General features: G+C 49.5%; 2 long non-coding RNA genes across 2 annotated transcripts; one reads left to right on the top strand and one right to left on the bottom strand.

The window, feature by feature from the left end:
• Positions 1 to 1,604: 1,604 nt before the first annotated feature.
• LOC120676579 lies at positions 1,605 to 2,935 on the bottom strand. Its single transcript, XR_005675895.1, has 2 exons — positions 2,053 to 2,935; positions 1,605 to 1,941 (listed from the first exon to the last, which is right to left on the bottom strand). It is a non-coding gene; the product is annotated as an uncharacterized LOC120676579 (long non-coding RNA).
• A 5,171-nt stretch (positions 2,936 to 8,106) lies between these two features.
• LOC120676595 lies at positions 8,107 to 9,052 on the top strand. The gene is made up of 2 exons (XR_005675916.1): positions 8,107 to 8,769; positions 8,860 to 9,052. It is a non-coding gene; the product is annotated as an uncharacterized LOC120676595 (long non-coding RNA).
• The last annotated feature ends 11,261 nt before the right edge of the window (positions 9,053 to 20,313 follow it).

Genomic DNA, 20,313 nt, shown 5'->3' with positions numbered 1-20,313 from the left:
CAGATCTGTGCGTGCGCACCTGCATGACCGCATCCTCCCAGCCCACGGAACGCCGCGGCCCGCCGGCGAAGCTCTACCACGGAGTGGCACCGCACGCTGGCCGCACACCGAGCGTACGCTCGGCGCGGCGGAGGACGGCCGCAAAAGTTGGGCGGCGCGCGCCCTAGACGAAAGCGACCTCGCGCCGCCGCCGGTTTTTTTCTCGACCGTGCTCCGCGGCGCAGGAAAGCACTACTAGGCTGCGTTTAGTTCCCAAAAAAATTGCGCTGCATATCGAATTTTCGAACATATGTATGGAACATTAAATACAGTTGAAAAAATAATTAATTATATAGTCTAACTGATTTTCTACGAGATGAATCTAATGATACTAATTAATTCATAATTAGATATTAATTATTAAATAACAATAAAATATACTACAATAGCTAAACCCAAACGTTTTCGCCAACTAAACACCACGCCAACTAAGCTAGCCACGGCTCACTGCGAAACGGATCGGAGTAAAAGGCTACGCGCCACGTGCGCAAGCCGCTTGCGCCGGCGCCAATCAATGGCGCAGCTCGCCGCCACGCCACGCCCGGTCCGGCGGCAATCGAACAAGCGGAGCGTGGGTCCGTGGCCGTCGGCTGCACTGCAACTGCACAGCGGTGGAGACCAGGGGCGGTGGCGGTGTGTGCAGGGTGTGGATGGACCATGGGCTTGGGCTTGGCCGTGTGCCGTCCGGGATCAGGATGGTGCGTAGCTTGGCCGATGGCACGCGTGACCAATTGGAGCCATTTCTGAACTACCAAAGCACAACGGTTTTAGCATGCCCAGGATGGCACGATAAGCTGTGGTCTGCAGTGCTAGCATGGCACGAACGTGACGAGGATCGTAGGATCATGCCGTGTCTAGAATCTCATCACGAGGATTGCATGATGATACTTTATTTTGATAAGCTAGTATATCTGTATATGGTAATAAAGACCGATATATCTCGTAGTTTTGTTTAGTATCGTCGGCTTTAGTTTATTTTCTCTCCTCACGAGACAAACTACGCGGATATTATGTGGTAAGATAAACTTTTATTTACATACACGTGTGTAAGAAATGGGTTGTTGTTATTAAACCAATTTCAATCGGAGTGTCATATCAGTGCATTAAATTTGTTGATATGACAAAATTTTTATGAAGAGAAAGGATAGAGAATGTCATGAAATATAAAAAGAGTGCCATCACCATGACACTCCTGTAGCTCAATTACCTAATTTGTGGTCTTAGTAACTGTGTCGATAACACTTCAGGGCGACGACACGTCGCGCCATGAGCCATACTCGATCTCAACAACATCAACACGCAACAGGACGAGAGTAGCGTGTCGACTAAACATGGCACAATATGGCACTAGTCACGTGCCATATTTAAACCTTGTACGGGACAAGAGGATGGGAGTATAGCTTGCCGACTAAACATGGAGAATGCCGGGCCGTGCCGTGCCACGACCAACAAGTCCCACCTCTACTTTTTTAGTGTAAAAGATATGCAACCCCAATTAGCTTGTCTGAGGAGAGTGGGAAGTAGAGCTAGCTGTGTGTTTGACTCACGCCTAGTTGATTTGAGAATTCGGTTGGCGGCTTGAATGATTAACACAAACAAATAAATATTTGACAAATTAACTAATACGGCCAAACAAATAAACGTATAAATTAAACTAGTACTGATGAAACAAACTGAAACACTGAAACAAACCGATGAAACTGTAACTCGACTAAAATTTACGGCCACCGACCAAATCAACCGAGTACTGATCAGTGATCACCACCACTAGCTAGAGGCCGACGCTGACCACCAGCTGCAGCTAGCTGGGCCGCAAGGTGGCACTAGAAAAGCCGCAAGGTGACCACCGCATGGCCTTGGCAGCAGCGCCCGCCGCAATTTGCAAGAGCTTCCTGTCGCGCCCTGCACCTGTTTCTCGTCAGATCCATGGTACTGCCAGCTCCAGCAACTGTACAGATTACGAACCGTACACTGCTGCCAAAAAAAGAGAGAAAAATAGCGTCTGCGTGCTACCATAAAAATCGAGCTCCTGGATCGTGCAGCTCATGTATATCCAGATATCCGGATAAGACCGACGTGCCGTGCCATGCCCAAGACGTACACATCTTATCCCGTTATCTCCTGTTTGACCCTGCTCGTCGAGTCTCCTGTGACACTAGCGGCGGCGATGCGATGTATGTACCTAGCGTTTTCATCAAGAACACGCAAAGGATTTACTCGTCGTTTTGCTAAGAAAAAAAAAGACGCACGTGTGTTGTTCGCCGAAGCTAAGCTGTCGGAGCAAACACAGTTGCTCATCATCATCAAGGCATGGAGCTGAGTCTGAACTCTGAACTGAAGATATTCATCAGGAAAGAAGAACTCGAATCAGGGAGAAATTAAAACAAAGCAGCTTGATCCGGCTATTACCATGATTGGAACAGCTGCTGTAGTTTGGTCGATGTTACCTTGATCTTGCCCCGATCAACAGATGGGAAGTGTCGCCGCGGACAAGGCCTTACATCAGGAGCAGGGGCCACGGTGTAGCCAAGAACAACTTGCCGATGGCCGACCGATCGATCAGCACACGCGCATCAGTGGCGCCCATCGATCGGCAAGTCATCCTTGGCTGCACCATAGTCCCCGAGCCTAATGTTAGGCCGCGGGCGATCGAGCCGGCCGGACCGATCCGCCGGCGCCACCAATCCACCATGGCCGAGCTGAGCTGAGAGCTTGCAGCCACGGCCGAGGAAGAGGGTAGCTCAGCTCGCCTCTGGGAAGGGGAGAGTGGGGACGGACAGAGATGCGCCGTGGCTTGATGTGTGGGCTCTTTATAGAGATGCCATTTGTGAAGGGAGGAAGGTCGGTGGGAGAATTGAATAGCCTGCAAATCTGGAAAGAAAATACTTGAATATCGTGTGCAGATTTTTTTGAAGGGGACAGGTTATGATCGGATAGGGAAATGTGGTCACGCGGCACATGCATCTCTCGCCATCTCTGCTGCTAGCTGCTACGTGCAAAATCAATGCCAGAATCATCGCATCCACATGAATACAAACATGAGAAACGCCGACCAAAGATTTGGGTTTCGAACGTTTTAGTCATCGGTGTAACATAACAACACTCGAAAGTTGAAACCAAAGCTTTTTCAAACGACGATGGAGCTAGCGTCGATTACTAGTATTAATCAGGTAATTGCATGTGTCCGTTTAGCTTGGCAGCCAACCAACCAGCAATGTTTTTCTCTCATATCAAATCAGTACCAACCATGTGAACAGAGAGATAAATTTGTGTACTGGACGAAACGAAAGAGAGAGAGAGAAAAGATTGTACACACGGTACGGTGATCCTGAAAGCTGACGGCCAGGTAAGCTTGAAGCTGTCTTTCCACGTCGGAGATTCCTCGTCCTCTGCCAGGCCACCTTTTCCGGTGAGGAAAATCTGTCTAAGCACAAAAGATACGAAGCCCGATGGGGAGCATCATGGGCCTGACTGGGGCGCCATGCCGCCGCGCACCTCCTCCCGTCCTCCTCCGCCGCTCCGCGTGGCTCGCTCATCCATTGATCCTTGGTACGGGCTCTGCACCGACCCCGGCCCGCTTGATTGCCATGTTCGCATCCAGCGTCGTGCTCCCCAAACGTGCCGCGCCTCGCGCTGGCTGGCAGGGAAACAGCGCGCCCGGCGGCCGGTGAGAGGGCGAGGGAGCTGTCCTGGAATTGGCAATGGCGTCCTCTTCCTCCTCCCGCCCATGATTGCGGGGGTTGAATCGGGCGGCCGGGCCGGCATGCCGTGCACGGCGGGATCACGGAGGACGGGAGGAGGATCGCCCGCGGCTCGTTCGTTCGTCAGGCCTGGTTGTTGGTGTCAGCGGCCAGAGCTTGCCCCCTGTACTTGCCGTGGCTGAAACTTTCTTCAGAACAAAATTATTCGTCAGAACTTTAAATTAGCCATCTCGTCTTTTCTTGTGATCAATGATAACCTAGGCAAGCCGAGTTGATTGATGATCTGTGTGGGGTTTCAAACTTCGAAGATCGCTCGAGCGCAGCCAAGACTCGGCCGGCTTGGCAAAGCTTTGCATTGGCAGCATAAACAAAACACGTGTTTTCTGTGGTTAGACATAGCGTGTGGCAACATAGCTCGAGACGTGGCTGCAGTAAGCTCCATGGGGTAGTCTTAACTTGGCAACAGTTTAATGCTTAAAGCTTTGTATAAGATAGACCCATCTCATTGAGTCATTCTTAGTACCTGTGTCAGAGTTGGACCCAAGAGGTATGGGGTTCAATAAAATGAATATTTTATCCACAATTAATCATCTCCCTAAGTCATGTTTTTTTCAGCCAGAGATTGTAGATTCTAGCTTCTATAATCTCTAGCTGAAATAAATAACCACCTTTTGAATGTAGATACCATAGTGTCCACCAGCTTTTGCCAAATTATGACACAAAATATATTTACCCACCATGCCCCAAGGTTCAAGTTGGCCCCTTCTTAGGTACCAAATAGGCCATTTAAATCCTTCAAGTTTCTTTGGTGCCATCATCTAGTATTTGTAGAGTGGTATGTCTGAATCGCCTTTCTACCCTTTGTTTTCCATTATGATTCCTCCCATTTTGCAAAATTCACAGAGAGGCAATACAATTTATTATGATTCCTTCTCATCAAGCAACCCCCACCAACACACACACACAAAAAACGACGAGCATACAGTATTCCATCAAGGTATCATTTCTAGCTTCGCAAAATAGGGAGCTCCGGGAACGAAGCGCACCCGCTCGCTCGCGTCGCCCCTGCGCGGGCGACCGAGCGGGCCCCTAACCCTAGCCGTCACAGCCCCTCCCGCCGCCACCTCCCACCGTACCGCCGCTCGAGCGGGCCGCCGGAAGCTCGCGCGGCCTACGGTGAAGGCGGTGGCAGGGCACTCCCCCTTCACCGGTGGCTCGGGGCGGGCGCGGCCGCCCGACTCCCCCGGTGCACCCTCGTCAGAGACGGACTTCCGCAGCGGATCTGGTGGCGTCGGCGTGGTGTGCGGCCAGATCTGCGTCTGCGGCCACCGGATCTGCCTTCCTGGGCCTCGGCGCGACAGGGCTTGGGTGGCGCTGGCGGTGACGTTAGCATGGCGGGTCGAGGCTCAGGCTCCTGCTCCGGCCGCGGCCTAGGGCTGGCTTGACTGCGGCCTGGGCGGGGCGGGTCGTCGTGGCGGCAGTGCCTTGCGCGGCTGGCTCGCGGCGGCAGTGGCTCCCCCGGATGCCCTGGGGTGCGGTGTCGGTGGCGACTGGGCGGGCGCGGTAGGGGGTGAATCACCCTTCTGTGCTCCCTAGTCAGCGGCGGGCGTCTTCTCGGCGGCGGAGGTTGGGGCCCCCAGACCCGGCGTGGCCCCGGCCGGATTTGGTGGATGCGCGATAGGGGTGCGCGATTGTGCGGGGGGGGGGGCACTGGGTTGCGATAGCGGCCAGCACTGGTCAGCGGCGGTGACTAGTGTGTGTTGGCGCAGGGGGCGGCTGCGGCTGGCGCCGGCGGCGACTATGGCCGGATGTCGCCGGCTCCGCCTGTTGGTGGGGCCGGGGGCATTTTCTGTGCGTGGGTGACGGGGTCTGAGATGAGGTGGCTGGTGCTCCCCTTCTCCTCCTCAACGGCGATGCTGATCCGGCGCCGCCATGGTGGTGGGGCTGCGGTGCTGGTTGGTGCATGCTGGTGGCTCCGAGGTGGTGCTTCGGGCTGTGCCGGGCTTCTTCCGATGGAGGCGTTGCGGAGGCGAGTTGGAGCGGGCTACGGGCTTGGCCAAGAACGTGTAGCAGGCATGGTGCTGAGTCGGGCGAGAGCCTTCACTGACACTTTTGTCGGTGGCGATGGTGGCGGTGCCCTTGTGGCGTCGTTCTCCCTGTTGGGAGGCACCATTTGTGAGGCACCATGTTCCTACTGCACGGGGCTTCTTAGGGTGAAAACCGTGTCCATCTATGGACGTGCGGTGGCGGCGCCATTGGCGTCGTGCCCTCGTTGGAGGCACCGCATTTGGAGCCTGCCTTGGCTAGGCTGTGGTGGTGGTTGGTTGGTGGTGTTGCCCGCGTACAGCGGCAGAGGAGGTGTGCATGGTCCATGCTAGCAGGGAGGTGCAGAGGACCCATGGATCCTGGAGGTCTTGAGCTGGCGCTCATGGTGCAGTGGTGATCCCGGTGACGGCTAGGCAGAGGTTGTTGCTTTCAGAGCGGTTTTAGATATCTGAGTCATTGGCAGAGGAGTGTGAGGCGGTGGGTGAGCATGCCCCCACGCAGAGTGGCCAAGATCAGTGTTTCCATCAACGCTGCGACAGGAGTGTTCTGCTGAAGCATCAATGGAGCAGGGGGGGTCGACGATCGTGTGCGCGTGGCTTGAGGGTGATAGTCCCATGGTGGAGGAGTTCGAGCTGCCGCTCAGCCCTGCAGCGGGCCGCGACTTTTGGCGTGGTACAGCGTTGGTGACGACGGCGCAATTCACAGGTGGCTTCTTTTGGCTTCTCTCCAAAGTTGTGGTGGTGTAGTGTTTTGTTGTGTGCATTGTTTGCGTGCGTTGTTTGTGTGGTGGTGGTGTTCGCTTCGGCGCGTTATGTACGAATGCTTCTTCTTCTTCTTCTTATATACTGCGGCAGTGCTCTTGCCTTTTATTTCAAAAAAAAAGAGCTTCGCAAAATAAAGGGGTAAATAAAACAAAACAATGCTGTCATGAACATGTCCCGGGCCACATCAGATCAGGCCATTTTGAACCAATAAGAAAAATTGAAGGGCATTGATAGCCGATTTGATATTCTAGAGACATGTTTGGCTATTTTCCTTCTCACAATATTTGTTTTGACACTTTAGAATCTGCATGCCTCCTTTTAGAATCGTTAGCTAAACAAACATGACCTAATAAGTAAGCATGCATTTAAAAAACAGTTAGTGATTGTTAAGCAAAGCAAAGATTACAGAAAACAGATCAAAATCACTTAGAAGTTGCATAATGATGTCAATTTTGAAAAGATCATAAAATAGTTACAAATGAGTTTTTTTTAACAAGGAAATAAACACAATAATGTAAATCCAACCAAGTAAATAATAGGTTGCCTTGATATATAGGCATATAGGATTGAGATAACTTTTACTGTTTTATTTGTGCAAGGTTAAAAATTAATAGTGAGCTAGTGATGCTTGATCGTTTCAGCATTGTTATTGTCTAGCATATGGGACAAAGAGTTATGATTTAGATCTTATTTATACCAATTCGCCTTCTTTTTGTAAGAGCATCTCCAAGAGTGCCAAAAAAACCTACCCAATAATTAGTTTTGGGTATAGAAGGGGGAAAAGCACTCCAACATATGCCAAAATTCGTGCCCAATTTATTCGCACGTCCAATATCGGAGCTGTTTTGCCCCAACTCTTCGCTGCCTCTCCGCACTCCCAATCCAGCCAAACCGTGCCATTATTTGGATTCCCGCGCTTCCTCCCACGTTGACCTCCCCTGCTCGCGCCCTTTCCAATCATCCCCAAGTGCAGCAGAGCCTTTCTTCAACCTGCGACACCCAACAACTCGTAGTGTTGCCCTGCAGTTTCCCATCCATCTAGGCGTGGGTGAGGACACGCGTGTTGGTTCCTGAATCCAGGCTGCGTAGCTGGGCGGCGTCGACAGCGCAGCATCTCCTCTGTTCAACGTTCGACCTCTCCTCCCTTGTCGTCGCCCCCATCCTCTCCGTCCATGGCGGGATCCCTCCTCAAGTTGTCCAATCCCCTCTGGGCGCTCTCTCCCTTTTACAATGTGCCCTTGAATCGAAGGCCAATAGATCCGCCGGCAAGTGACCTGCATATTTCAGGCGGTATAGCTTGTTCATGGATTTAATTTGATTGGCACACACGGCATTTTGCTGAGATGAATGCATCCTAGAAATCATAATTTAATACTGCCCAGATCTCTGCCTAGATCTCGTAATTCATGCTTGAAACTGTTTGTCAAATCAGTGCACTCAGACTTGTTGGTTCTGTCTTGTAGGAATGTTTGTGCATAATTGTTGGCATTGTTTATTAAATCTTCCATGAGATAAATAAAAAACCTGAGCCCACCTCATGACGATGTGTCCAGAGGCGGAGCTCCCCATGCGGCACGGTGGGGCAGGTGCCCCACCTACCGCTGGAGTAGCATCACTGGAAGCCCCCCTATCTTCTTCCCTTCCGGCGAGCCAGAGCCATGGAGCAGCGCTGCGACGGCGGCCGGCGGCCGTCGTCTCCATAGGCAAGGGGAAAACGAGGAGAGAACAGAGAATAAAGGCCCCAATAAGCCCAATAAACCGGCCCAAGTGGAACTAGCTCCCCCAAATCCCTAATCCTCCGGCCGGCCGCCGTTAGCTCCTCGCCTCCTCCCGACCTCAACCTACGTCCCGCAACTCCCGCTCACTGCTCAGCACCTCAGCCTCACATCCGCTCCTCCGTGCTCCAGCCTCTGCAGTCTACCACCGCGCCGCCGCCCAGAGCCCCAGACTCCGCTAAAGCGTTGCCGCCTCTCGCGTGGAACTGCAGGCCTGTCGGCTGCCTTCCTGGCCAGGGACGCCCCGGGCGGCCGGGCAACCACCAACCGACCCCGAGCAACCGAGCCCCCGACCTGCGCAGCACCGGCGCAAGCTCAAGTGCCGGCAGGCGGCTGCTCAGATGGTGGGGGGAGGGGAGATTGGTCGCAGTGACACCAGCGAGCCGAGTCGTGGGCGCAGCGGGGAAGAAGCTAATGGAGATCGAGTGGGAGGAGCATGCTGAGGTATGTCTCCTCTCTTATAATTGTTTTATTACATTACAATTCATATATTACACACCAAGTCACTAAATGATTTGTTTTTCAAATTTACAGATTTCTTAGCTCTTGGAATGTTAGATTTTAGTATTTAAATTGGACATTTTTTCTTATTTGGCTGGTCTTTGTTGAATTAAAGAATAATCATCTTCAAATGAGAGGTACGATTATAGATCAGTATTTAAATTTGTTATAGATTCGCTATTGATGTGCATTCTTGTGATGTTATTAAAAAAAAATATTTACGATATGCCCCACCTAAAAAATTTTTCAAGCTCCGCCACTGGATGTGTCACCGTCTAAATTTGTTTTGGGAGAATACTTTTGGGAACTGTTGGGAGAGGTGTTTTTTTTTCACTCCCAATAAATTTTGGCAAGATCCCCTAACTAGAATTTTTGGACACTCTTAGAGGTGCTCTAAGGAGCCCAAGCCCCCAAACAGTGCACAATGCAAGGTCTTCACATTGCAAGTTGCTGAACTTCCAAGGTTCAAAACTATATGTTCTTAATATTTTACATACGTATTAACCAAACCATATACAAAAGATAATTTTTAAATGAGTAGAAGCTATAATTTATTATTGGTCAAGTGGATACATTGTTGATTTGGTTAATGCAACTACCAAATTGAATTCCTTATATGGAAAGCAATGCACAATCTAAGACGTTTCGCTCAGAAATATGTCACAGCTTCCATCCTCCCACTAAATTACCATCTATTTAATCATTTTCATTTTCTCATAAAAACACTTCTTTTTTTCAATTTTTATTAATTATTCAGTTCCTATAGTAAACATTCTGAACTTCGGTGTGCAACAGGCTGCGCCGTAGGACCGTATGCAAGTTGCTGAACTTCGGTGTGCATCGGAAAGTCGCAGTTCGGTTGAACGGAGCACGGACGCAACAGGTACCAATCAATTTGTTCAGAAAAAGACCGGGAATGTTAATAAAATGTGCGGCAAATCACAAGCAGAGCGAGCAGGCCGTGGGAAGCACTGCGCGCTCAGACAAGCGTGATTCGCCGGGCGAAAACTCTCGCACACCAAGGTTAGGAGCCCGAGCATTCAGGATCAGAACTTGGGGCCTCTTTACATGTGCGTACTGAAAAAATCCGGCCACCAAAACCACACCGAAAACAGAAGAAGCAACAAACAATCAGGAGAAAGCAAATGCAATTAGGATCAAATTGCATCCGAGAATACCGGCAAGAACAGCAGCGAAACTGAAATCAGGACAGGTTACAAGCTAGATCAAGACTGTAACCGGGCACACAAAAGGAACCGTTGGGGCTAGGCTACGGATTCAGACTCCGGGGGCGTGTTTGGAAAGGTGGCCCGTGGGCTCGGCTACGCCCCCGGGAGCCCATTTCGGTGTTTGGGTCCATTATCCCCTCCCTCGGCCTGGCCTCCGAGAGCCAAATCCGCCCCCTCCGCCTGGCTCCACTCGTACGCCATTTTCCATCGTAGCTGGGGGGCTCGGCTCCGCGTGGCGCTGGGCGGGCGATTTTGGGGCGATTCCCGCCGACGACGGGTGGCTTTGGCGGGCTCGCGCGGGACAGCGGAAACTTCCTCCCGCCATTCTCCGCCACGAAATCCATGGCCTATAAAGTCGACCGCCATCGCCCCCTCTCTTCTTCCCCGCTCGCTCTCCATTTCTGCACTCCCGTGAGACACCAGCTAGGGTTCCGTGGTGGTGTGCGGTGAGCCCGGATCTGCCACCGGCGGGCTTCCTCTCCGTTCCCCCGCCGCGGATCTGCTCTATCTCGCCGACGCGCCTCACTTCCTCGCTGGGACTCCGGGCGGTGCAGTTCTTCTTCCTCGGTGCCGGCGTTGACCTAGGGTTTGCTTCCGACCCGATCTGCTTCCTTTTCCAGCTGGTCTTCTGTGCTTCCTGTGCCTCCTCCGAGCTCCCCAAGGTGAAATCGATCCCCAAATCCCCCCACCTTCTTATGGATTTCTGATGTGCCTTAGATGAATTTGTTTCGATGCGGTACTTTTACTCTTGTTTCGATGCAGTGCTTTTACTGTCCTTTTGGGGTTTTATTTTGCTGTTCTTTTGGGGTTTTATTTTGCTGGGGGGGGGCTAACTATGGACAACCTTTGAGCCTTACTGTGTTGGGCAGAACTTGGTATTGTAAGACTATTTGAAGCCTCTGTTGGCTACATGAACAACTTATTGCAATGTTTCTTTTGTTGTCACTTTGGTTTTGTTTCATTGCTGTTAATATCTTGGTGGATCATGAGGAATTGGAATTGGCCTATAAAGCGTTCCCTCATAAGAGAAGACTTAAAAGTGATACAATATTTGTCCCAGGAGGCTAATAACAATTTTATTACATTAGGTACATCACCGTACAACTCTACGCGGGAGTGGGCAGTGAAGCGCCACTATCGCGAGGATAACAACTAACACTCACATAACGACATTGACTACGAAGAGGGGGTCATCAGAGTCTTGCGCCATATGGAACTTCCTGCGGGTGACCCTATCCACAGGCAACGTTGGGTGCAGGACGGAACCTCTACTCAACATCTTCGGGAACGAAGTGTGGATCTTCCTCTGTAAAAATTAAGAATGTGGTGAGTACAAACGTACTCAGCAAGTCTAACCACACCACGGAGGGGGTATAAACAGAATATAATGCACAGGGTAAATCAAGGATAAGGCTAGAGTTTAATTTGCGGAAAGCTAATTTTTATGCAGGGGTTGATTTGAAAGAAAAGGTTTTCAAAAGCAATTATCTTGCACTGAGTAACACATAGGGTTGATCCGCACAGAATCCAAGTTTTAAATTGCTACCGGACTCCTCGTCCGCCGTAGCACACGGCGCAACTGCCGGACACCTTTTCCAAAACAACTCACACCAACCCATCCATTCCCAGAAGAAACACTAGTTATGTGACCACACCGTAACTCGCCCAGTACCGTGGGCATGGCTATTCGAATAGATTTTAACTCTGCAGAGGTGTGCAACTTTACCCACAAGCGGGGTACCACAGTACGATCACCTTAGTGTCGGTGCAAATCCCAACAAAGCCATTACACACCTTAGCTAGACTTGACTAGCCATCACGGGATCCACCAAGGGGTCATTGACCTATCACAGAGGTTTTAACCGGGGCATAAGTCACACAGAGCTAATCCCTTCTCCTTGATCACCCGTTGCTCTCAGCTCTCCTAATGGCTATCAGACTAACTCGTGGGGTTTATGCTAAGCTGTTGCCCATACAACGGTCGAGTGATTTGCATGATAGTGGAGTTAGGTGAGATGACACACCAACTCGGTCCTTAGTTGTGACAAGATGGATATCTCCCTTCCTTGCTCTTCCACACAGGCACGAGCACACCATTCGGCAATTCACACAGAAGTGCCATCCATCTCATCTAATCTCATCTTTCGAAATTCCACATTTTTTCCTTCCCACACACTCACACATTTTCTTTTTATAAAACAAGTTGTATTGTGTTTAAGGTCCTAAGCGTTCTAGCAGCGATTAACGTCCAAACAAATCACATTCAGACGTTAATCTAGGTGGTCAAGGAATGGTTATAACAAATCAAGGGGTGGCTATCCAACCATGTTTTCAGCAGGCAAAACATATGCAATTTTATAAAATAGGCTAATAGGATGTGTTTATAAAAATTGGGACAAAACATGCATCAAAGGATGAGATTGAACTTGCCGTCTTCAAAGCCTTCCGGGAAGTCCTGATCGAGGTACTATCCTTCGGGTTCGGGGTCGCGGAACAGGTCCTCGTTCACTTGCTCGCAGTACTGCTCGTCGACGGGTTCTCCCTTGTTCACGCCATGATCTACGACGCATACAAACAAGCACACAATCAAGAAAAAGAAATAAAGGTTTTATCGCTGAGCTCGATTCGAAAACAATTAAGATGTGGAGACAGGAGTAATATTTTTGGGCGGTTCCCTAATGGCATGGCCAAAACTATGTTAGGATTGGCGTGATAAAGTTTCAGGTCGATCGGAGATAGTTTGGCGCTGAAATGATAGGTTACAGAGAGGTTCAGGGGTTAAACTGGGATCAGGGGTTTATTGGTAAATATTTTTTTGAGGGCAAGGTCTTGATTGTAATTTTCAGAAAATATCAGGGTCACTCTTAGAAAGAGTAAGGATCTAAACATAATTATTTTCTTTATTGGGAGGGACTGATCCGTAATAAGGGAGAATATGGGTGGCTTCTTTGAAAAAGATCTAAAGAGGAAAGGGTTCATAAAAGAAAAGAAAGAAGTGCAGGGGCCTAAAGGCAAAACTGCCTTTCTTCCTCCCCTCGTCACCGAGAACAGAGGAGGGGGGATTGGGGCGCCGGCGGCCCTATGGCCAGCGTCCTGGGCCACGGCGGCGGCCGGGGAAAAAGGGAAAAGGGCCAGGGGAACGCGAGGGTTCGATCCCCTTCCTCAATTTCGGGAAAGAGGGCCCGCGGGGAGGGGTGCGACGGCCATGGCCGTGGCGGCGGGCGGCGGCCATGGGTAGCGCGAGTAGGGGTGGCCAGGGGCGAGTGCTCGTGGGGAAAAGGGAGAGGGAGGGCCCGGGCACCTACCTCGGCCCTTGGCACGAGCAGGGAGGCGGCGGAGCGAGCCGGCCACGGGAAGCAGGCTTGCGGCGGTGCCGCTGCTGCGCAGAGGAGCGTGCGCGGCGGTGGAGGTGGTTGTGGATCTGGGGAAGTGGCGCGGGGACCTCTTTATAGGCCGAGTAAGGCGGTGGGGAGAGCCGTGGGGCGGTGGCCGCGGTGTGGTCGGCCGGCGAGCTTCGCGGGCGCCATTAATGGCGTTTGGCCGCTTGCGAGCATCACGGAGCGGCACGCTGGAGGCAAGGCCGGCTCAGGACGACAAGACGGCTCGGGCAGGCGCACGTGGGGAAGGGCCGGCCGCTGTGCGCGAGCAGTGCGGTTCGGCAGCGAGGAGGGGCGCCGTACTCGGCTCTGTCCTCGGCGGCACAGGAAGGCGGTGGTGGTGCACGGGTCGACGGGCGGCACGGCGAGAGGCGCGGCCGCGTGGAACGCGTGTTGCGCTCGAGCTCGCGCGCGTGCGGTGCGTGGATGCGACGGGACGAGTCGGCGGCGAGCGGGCTGCACGGCGAGCGGCGGGCACGTTTGGCGCGTCGCGCGTGCGCAGGGGCACGCGCGTGGGCAGCAGGCGCATGTGACACCCTAGGTGTCTGCACAGAAGAACTGTATTTATTTTATGCATCATATGCTTAAATTGTGTGAGCAAGGGTCTTATTTTAAAAATATAATGTTAATTGTGTAAATATAATTTGATGCAAGGTCCTTTCTATAATTTAATTTGAATAGGGTGTGCAAATGTTGCTTTTGTGGAGGGTTTATTTGCAAAATTCAGTGTAATCATTACATGGCAGAAAATTTTACATTTCAGTCTAAATTTGAGGTGAATTTGCTTTGGAAAAGACAAAAGTCCATTAAAATTCAAAATCATTCCTATGTTTTTAAAATAACTCTTTAACCTTTGGTCAAATCAATTTTTACACAACATCAAAGTTGTAGATCTTGAAAAGTTGAACAACTTTCATGTTGGGCACTTTTTCATTTGAGCAATAATTTAGGAGTTATTTTTGTTTTATAGAACCCCTGAATTTTTTAGAAATTGCAAAAAGGTCCAACAGTCTTCTTCCACCTCTCTCCCTCTCTGCTTCACCTGCCGTCGGAGCAGAGCGACGGCGCCGCAGCCGTGGAGGGCCGCAGGCCACCTCCTGCTGCTCCACCGCCCCACGCGGCACTCCCGCGACCCTCTGGTCCCACTCCCAACCGCGCTGGACCTCTCCTCCCCTCGCCATGCTACACCGTCGAGCTCCGCGGCCGCCACCTCGCCGCCGCCGTGGCGAGCTCCGGATACAGCCCGGCTTCCCCATCTCTCGAGCACCTCAGCACCAGGAGCATTCCCACAACGCGTTTCCCTCACATCCTCTCCAGCTCCCTACCCAAACACCTCAGAACACCGCCGCCGTCCACCCGCACGCCGGCGAGCTCGAGCTCACCATCGCCCCACCATTCCAGACCTCCTCCACCCTCGCCGCCGATCCCATACTCCAACCGTCGCTGCTTGCCGTCGACGACCTCCTTCCGGCCGCCTCCTCCTCGACCCAGACCCATCAGCAGGTAGCGCTTGGCGCCCTGAAGCTCCAAAGCACCTCCACCCTTGCCGCCGATGACCAGAGCCGCCGAAATCGGCCGGTCAACCTCCCCTCCATGCTCTGACTCCGGCCAAGGGCCTCTCTGCAAGCATCTTTTTAGTTCTAGGGGCCTAGCTGCAAGTGTTCAGTCATTTTCATTTTGTTTCTAGGCTGAACTTTGAAAATGTCTATAAATTTGTAGAAAATCAAAAAATACAAATCTATATGTTTTGGAATCATTGTTACAAGGCCTACAACTTTTGTTAAATACACATCTTCATTTTTGGTCTGCATTTTAATCCAAGAAAAAGAATAAATTAAATAGGCTTCAATTGTTTTAGGAGTTGTACTCAGTAACTTCATGTGGTTTTTTGGTTAGAATATGTCTTGCAGTGTTACTAGTGACTGGTAAAAATTTGAACCCTTTTTGACATGTTTAACTAGGTCAAAGTTTCAAGATTCCTAGATCTGCTAGTTTTACTAATGTATGTGTGCTGGTAGAAATATTAATGTTCTGGGTGTGAAATTTTTTCCATGCATGTATTCCCCTAAAATCTTGCTGTTGCACAATTTTGGGAAATTTTAGATCTGTTTAACTATATCTTTTATTTAGTGCTTGATAAGAAGTCTTTAACTATGGTAAATAGTTTTCTAGCTTAGAAAAATCCGATAAAATTTATGGAACTCAAATTTGGTCATATATTCGTGCTTGTAAAATTTGAGAACCAGAAACACTATAGAACTTTCTGTACTAATTGGTTTTACCCTATGTGGTTTTAATTTTGCCAAAATTATTACTTCTGTTTTATGTCTAGATAAATTCTAAAAAATTCATAGGATGTTCATAAGCATAGGAAAAATGTTCTGAGAAATTTTGAGCTTCATAGGTATCGTAGTTTGTTCTGTAGAAATTCATCTTTGTTTAAACATAATCTGTTTTGAGTATTTTCATGTAATCATGCCTCGCTATTTTTAGCTAAGCTTTTTACTGCAATCTTCTGATTAGATGTACTACCTTGCATAAATTTTGTAGCTACAGAATCTATTCTTAGCTTATGTTTTAAAATAATCAAATTCTTTCATGCTTTTCATTTTGCTTTTAAAAACTACCACCCAATTCATTTTTATGAAGTAAAGTTAAGATTAGAACTACTCTATAAACGATTGTCCATATGCTAAATTTGATTGTTATTTGTTAGACTACAACTTTACCGTGAAGTGTACGTGTTATAATACTGTTTCTTGCATCACATATAGATACGACTGTTCTAACTGACGGAACGTACGAGCTGATCCCGGAGCCCGAAGGAGGTGATCAAGAAGCTCAACTGAACGCCGCTACGTTGACTGAAGACCCGGACCAAAGTCCGGAAGAGCCCAATGCTGATTTAGCTAGCGACTACCGCGAAGGCAAGCCCCGGACATAAACCCAGTATTTCAAATTATGTACTTTATGTACTACTTACTTGTGCATTTACAGTTCTTAAGATTTGAATTGAAACCCTAGATGCATGATCTTAGGAACCTATGTACTGAACACTAGACTGAGTTCGAATAATTGCTATGCTTATAGGACCGGTAAAAGTCGAGTGATTGCCTGTCACTCGCGAGCTTAATAGGAGTAGCTTGTTTACTTTCTGCAATCACTATAAGGACGTCGGACGGGGTCATGTTCGATATCATGACCTTGGGTGAGACCCCGTCTGTGTTGATGAAATCTGTTAAGGTCGCAGTGTGTGGTAGCGATGGTTAAGTGTTTGAAAGTACTAGCCACGTGCCGTAAATATGGTACGCGGTAAGCCTAGTAGCTGATCGGACCGGTGAGTGGATATACCTTTCACTCTCTCTTAGAGATAGGTTTTTATTTATGTTTATGTTGCGCAACACCATGGGTGCAAGGAGGAAGTTGGTGCCCTGTAGTAGGGGAGAGTGACCCTATCCACGAGCCGGAATGAAAAGTTAACGGTTGTTTGGGAACGACCCGACGGTATTCCAAACGTGTGTGTTAGGTTTACCTTGCAAGGTTGGAAATCCGATTCGAATCGTCTGTCTCCCACGGATATTGAGACTACTTGATCCCTTTGCCACACAGAGTAACAAGAGTAATGTTATCTTGATCAAACTTGATGTTTGACTATAGTTCTACCATGGTTGATTAGAATTAGTTGCTTACATAGAATGGATAATCAACTAGAATGTTGAAAGCTAAAATGTGAAAGAAGGACCTACTCTTTATTGCTTTTCAGCAAAAGGAAAACCAGAGCCTCACAAAACTCTGCATAGTCTAGCTAAGTGGTACCTACTCTTTATTGCTTTTCAGCAAAAGGAAAACCAGAGCCTCACAAAACTCTGCATAGTCTAGCTAAGTGGATTAAGTATATCTGTTGATGGTTAAGTCTTGCTGAGTATTAGTATACTCAGCCTTACTGTTGAATCCTTTTTCAGGAATGAGTTTTGAGGACCAGATCGCTAGTCTGACCTGGACCTGTTCTTTGCCCCCTGGCTGGTTCGTAGAGTGGGATCCGTCTCCGGCCGGCAATGACCCCGACGAGTGATACCTTGCTTGGGCTAGCTTGGTATACTTTTGCGACGTGTTGTAGCCGTCGTGTTTTCTTTCCGCTGCTTAACTCTGAATTTTAAACTTATGTTTTGTATAATGTTTTACTGAGTTTGTATTTGTAATAATACTTTGAATTTGTTGTAATAACTGTTATGCATGTGTTGTAAAATATATGGTTGTGATATCTCTGGACTCGCCTTCGTGTGGGGTATGCTTGTTCGATCCGAGATCCGGTGGTTATATCGGGACATTACCCGACAGACCAAAAATTGTTCCGTTTGAAGTGCGTTTGAGTCGGTGTTGCCTTTATGGTGATGGTCAGCGCACTTGAGCCGGGATAATTTAGGTGGTTCTGCCACAGCGCGTGCCGCGCGTGGAGGGGAAGGGCGGTGCTGGGCAGGCGCGAGCGCGCGTGGTAGGGAGGGCGGCAGTGAGCTGCTCGGCAGCATGCGGCGCGCGGCAGAGAAGAGAGGGAGGAAGGGGGGAGAAGGAGGGAAAAGAAAATGGAAAAGGAAAAAGAAAAGAAAAAGAAAAAGAAAAGGAGAGAAATAGAGAAAGAGAGAAAGAAAGAGCGAGCGCACGCCGGCGAGATTCGCGGTCGGCGGTCGCGCATGGGCGATAGGTAGCCGAGCGGCGCGGGGTGGGACGGTGGCGAGGAAAAAGAGGGAGGGGTATGGTCAGCGGAAAGAGGAGAAGAAAAGATGGAACGACAATTGAAGTCGGGTGTCGGGACGGCGAAAATTTCCAGGAGGGAATTAGGGTTTAGGGTTAATTGAGCTCAACGATGAAAAAGTTTTGAAAATTATTTTTTTAGCGCGTGATTTATTTTGGTAAATTTCCGAGATGTCACAGCCTATGATGCAAACATATACATAAGGTGGCTGTTTTTTTCATCTGTTAGCTGCTTCTTTTATGACTGTCATCAAGCTATTGTGATACATCACTCAGTTGCAACACGAAGCTGTTGCTTGATATGATGGCACTTAATGATGTCCACAGGAGTTCCATGGCAGCCACGAGTTCTGATTTGCTTCTTCTTGGGTCTTTGATCTTGCTTCCTTTTTCTGTTGCTAGCAGCCACCAATGAAAGGAACATGCAGGGAGTCCATCCAATCACAAAAAGATGAGGCCTCATTTTATTATCAAATCTGTGTTAGAGTCAAATGCGTGACATTATTATGTTCATATGAACTTGTGAAATTGTAATTGTGATGATGAATTTATATATGAAAATGTGTATGTGAAAGAAGTTGTTTTGATCATGTGTATGTGCTCTTCTGTGAGAGCTGGCGGTTGGGCGGCATGGCCTGGCGCCAAACACCAGCCCATATGAGCGGTTGATGGCAGTTGGGCTGCCAGCCCGGCTCCCTGGTGGTGCCCAAACACTAGCTCGTCGCGGCCAAACTGGGCTGGGCCAGGCAACCAAACAAGGAGGGGTGGCCCGTTTTAACCTGCCTCTGGCTTGCCATGGCCTGGACGCTGGGCCGGGCTGGCCACAGCCACCTTTCCAAACACGCCCCGGATGTCTGGACGAGAGCAGAGCAGACGAGAATCGGCGGCGCCAGCGACGACGAGAGAGAGGTGGGTTTGGTGGGCGGTAGGGTTTAGGTGGGGGATGTTGATTTATAGCGAACACGGATCGACGTGGGCCGTCGGATCGGTCGCTCTGTTTGCCACGATCTCGCCAGCCGCCAGGCGCCGTTTCCCAACCAGTTTATTTGGGCTGCGCGACGGTCCGCGGGCGTGGGGCGTTTTTTTATTTTTATATTTTTTAAAATCGTTTTTTACAGAAATATATTTTCGGTTTCATAATTTACAGATTTATACCCCTACAGGCCGGCTGTGGGGCGGCCGGCCCCCTGCCGCCCTCCTGCCGGGCGGTAGGGACCTTAATATAAATAAAATTTATTTTTAATCACATTTTGGCCATTGGGGGGAGGCTGTCCGGTGGCGGGGCGGTAGGCCAGGTAGCCGCCCGGCAGGGGGGCGGCAGGCCCCTCCCGCAGGTTAAACCTTGACCGTCAGTGCGGCAATGCGGCATTAGATGAGGTTTTAAATATTTTGGATAGAAATAAAACCCGTTAGTAAAGTAGATGAATATGAAAAGTATAACTTAGCAATTCATACACATACGCAACTGAGAACGAAATAGGTGATGCATGAGAACGAAATAAGTATAATATGACGACATGTCCCTACAGACCACGTCCACACACAGCGTAAAAGAGGTCGACATGGCCGGGGTGGTTAGGAGGTGCCTCTAGTTGTTTCTATATTTTTGTTATGGACATGTCGTCATGTTATACTTATTTCGTTCTCATGCATCACCTATTTCGTTCTCAGTTGCGTATGTGTATGAATTGTTAAGTTATACTTTTCATATTCATCTACTTTACTAACGGTTTTTATTTCTATCCAAAATATTTAAACCACATCTAATGCCACACTGACAGTCAAGGTTTAACCTGCGGGAGGGGCCTGCCGCCCCCCTGCCGGACGGCGGGTAGGCCTACCGCCCGACAGCCGGGCAGCAGCCTCCCCCAAGAGCCAAAATGCGATTAAAAATAAATTTTATTTACATTAAAATCCCTACCGCCCGACAGGGACCGACCGCCCCGCAACCGGACGGTAGAGGTATAAATCTGTAAATTATAAAACCGAAAATATATTTATTTTAAAAATAATTTTGAAAAATATAAAAATAAAAAAAATGCGGGCGTGGGATCCTCTTGGGCCCGTCTACGACACCTACACCCGAGGTGTCGTAGACGGGCCACGGCAACGGAAGGTGAGAAATCAATTCC

Source organism: Panicum virgatum, chromosome 5N (genome assembly GCF_016808335.1).
Source record: "Panicum virgatum strain AP13 chromosome 5N, P.virgatum_v5, whole genome shotgun sequence".
NCBI classification, from domain to species: domain Eukaryota; kingdom Viridiplantae; phylum Streptophyta; class Magnoliopsida; order Poales; family Poaceae; genus Panicum; species Panicum virgatum.
This window is presented reverse-complemented; position numbering and strand designations above follow the sequence as displayed.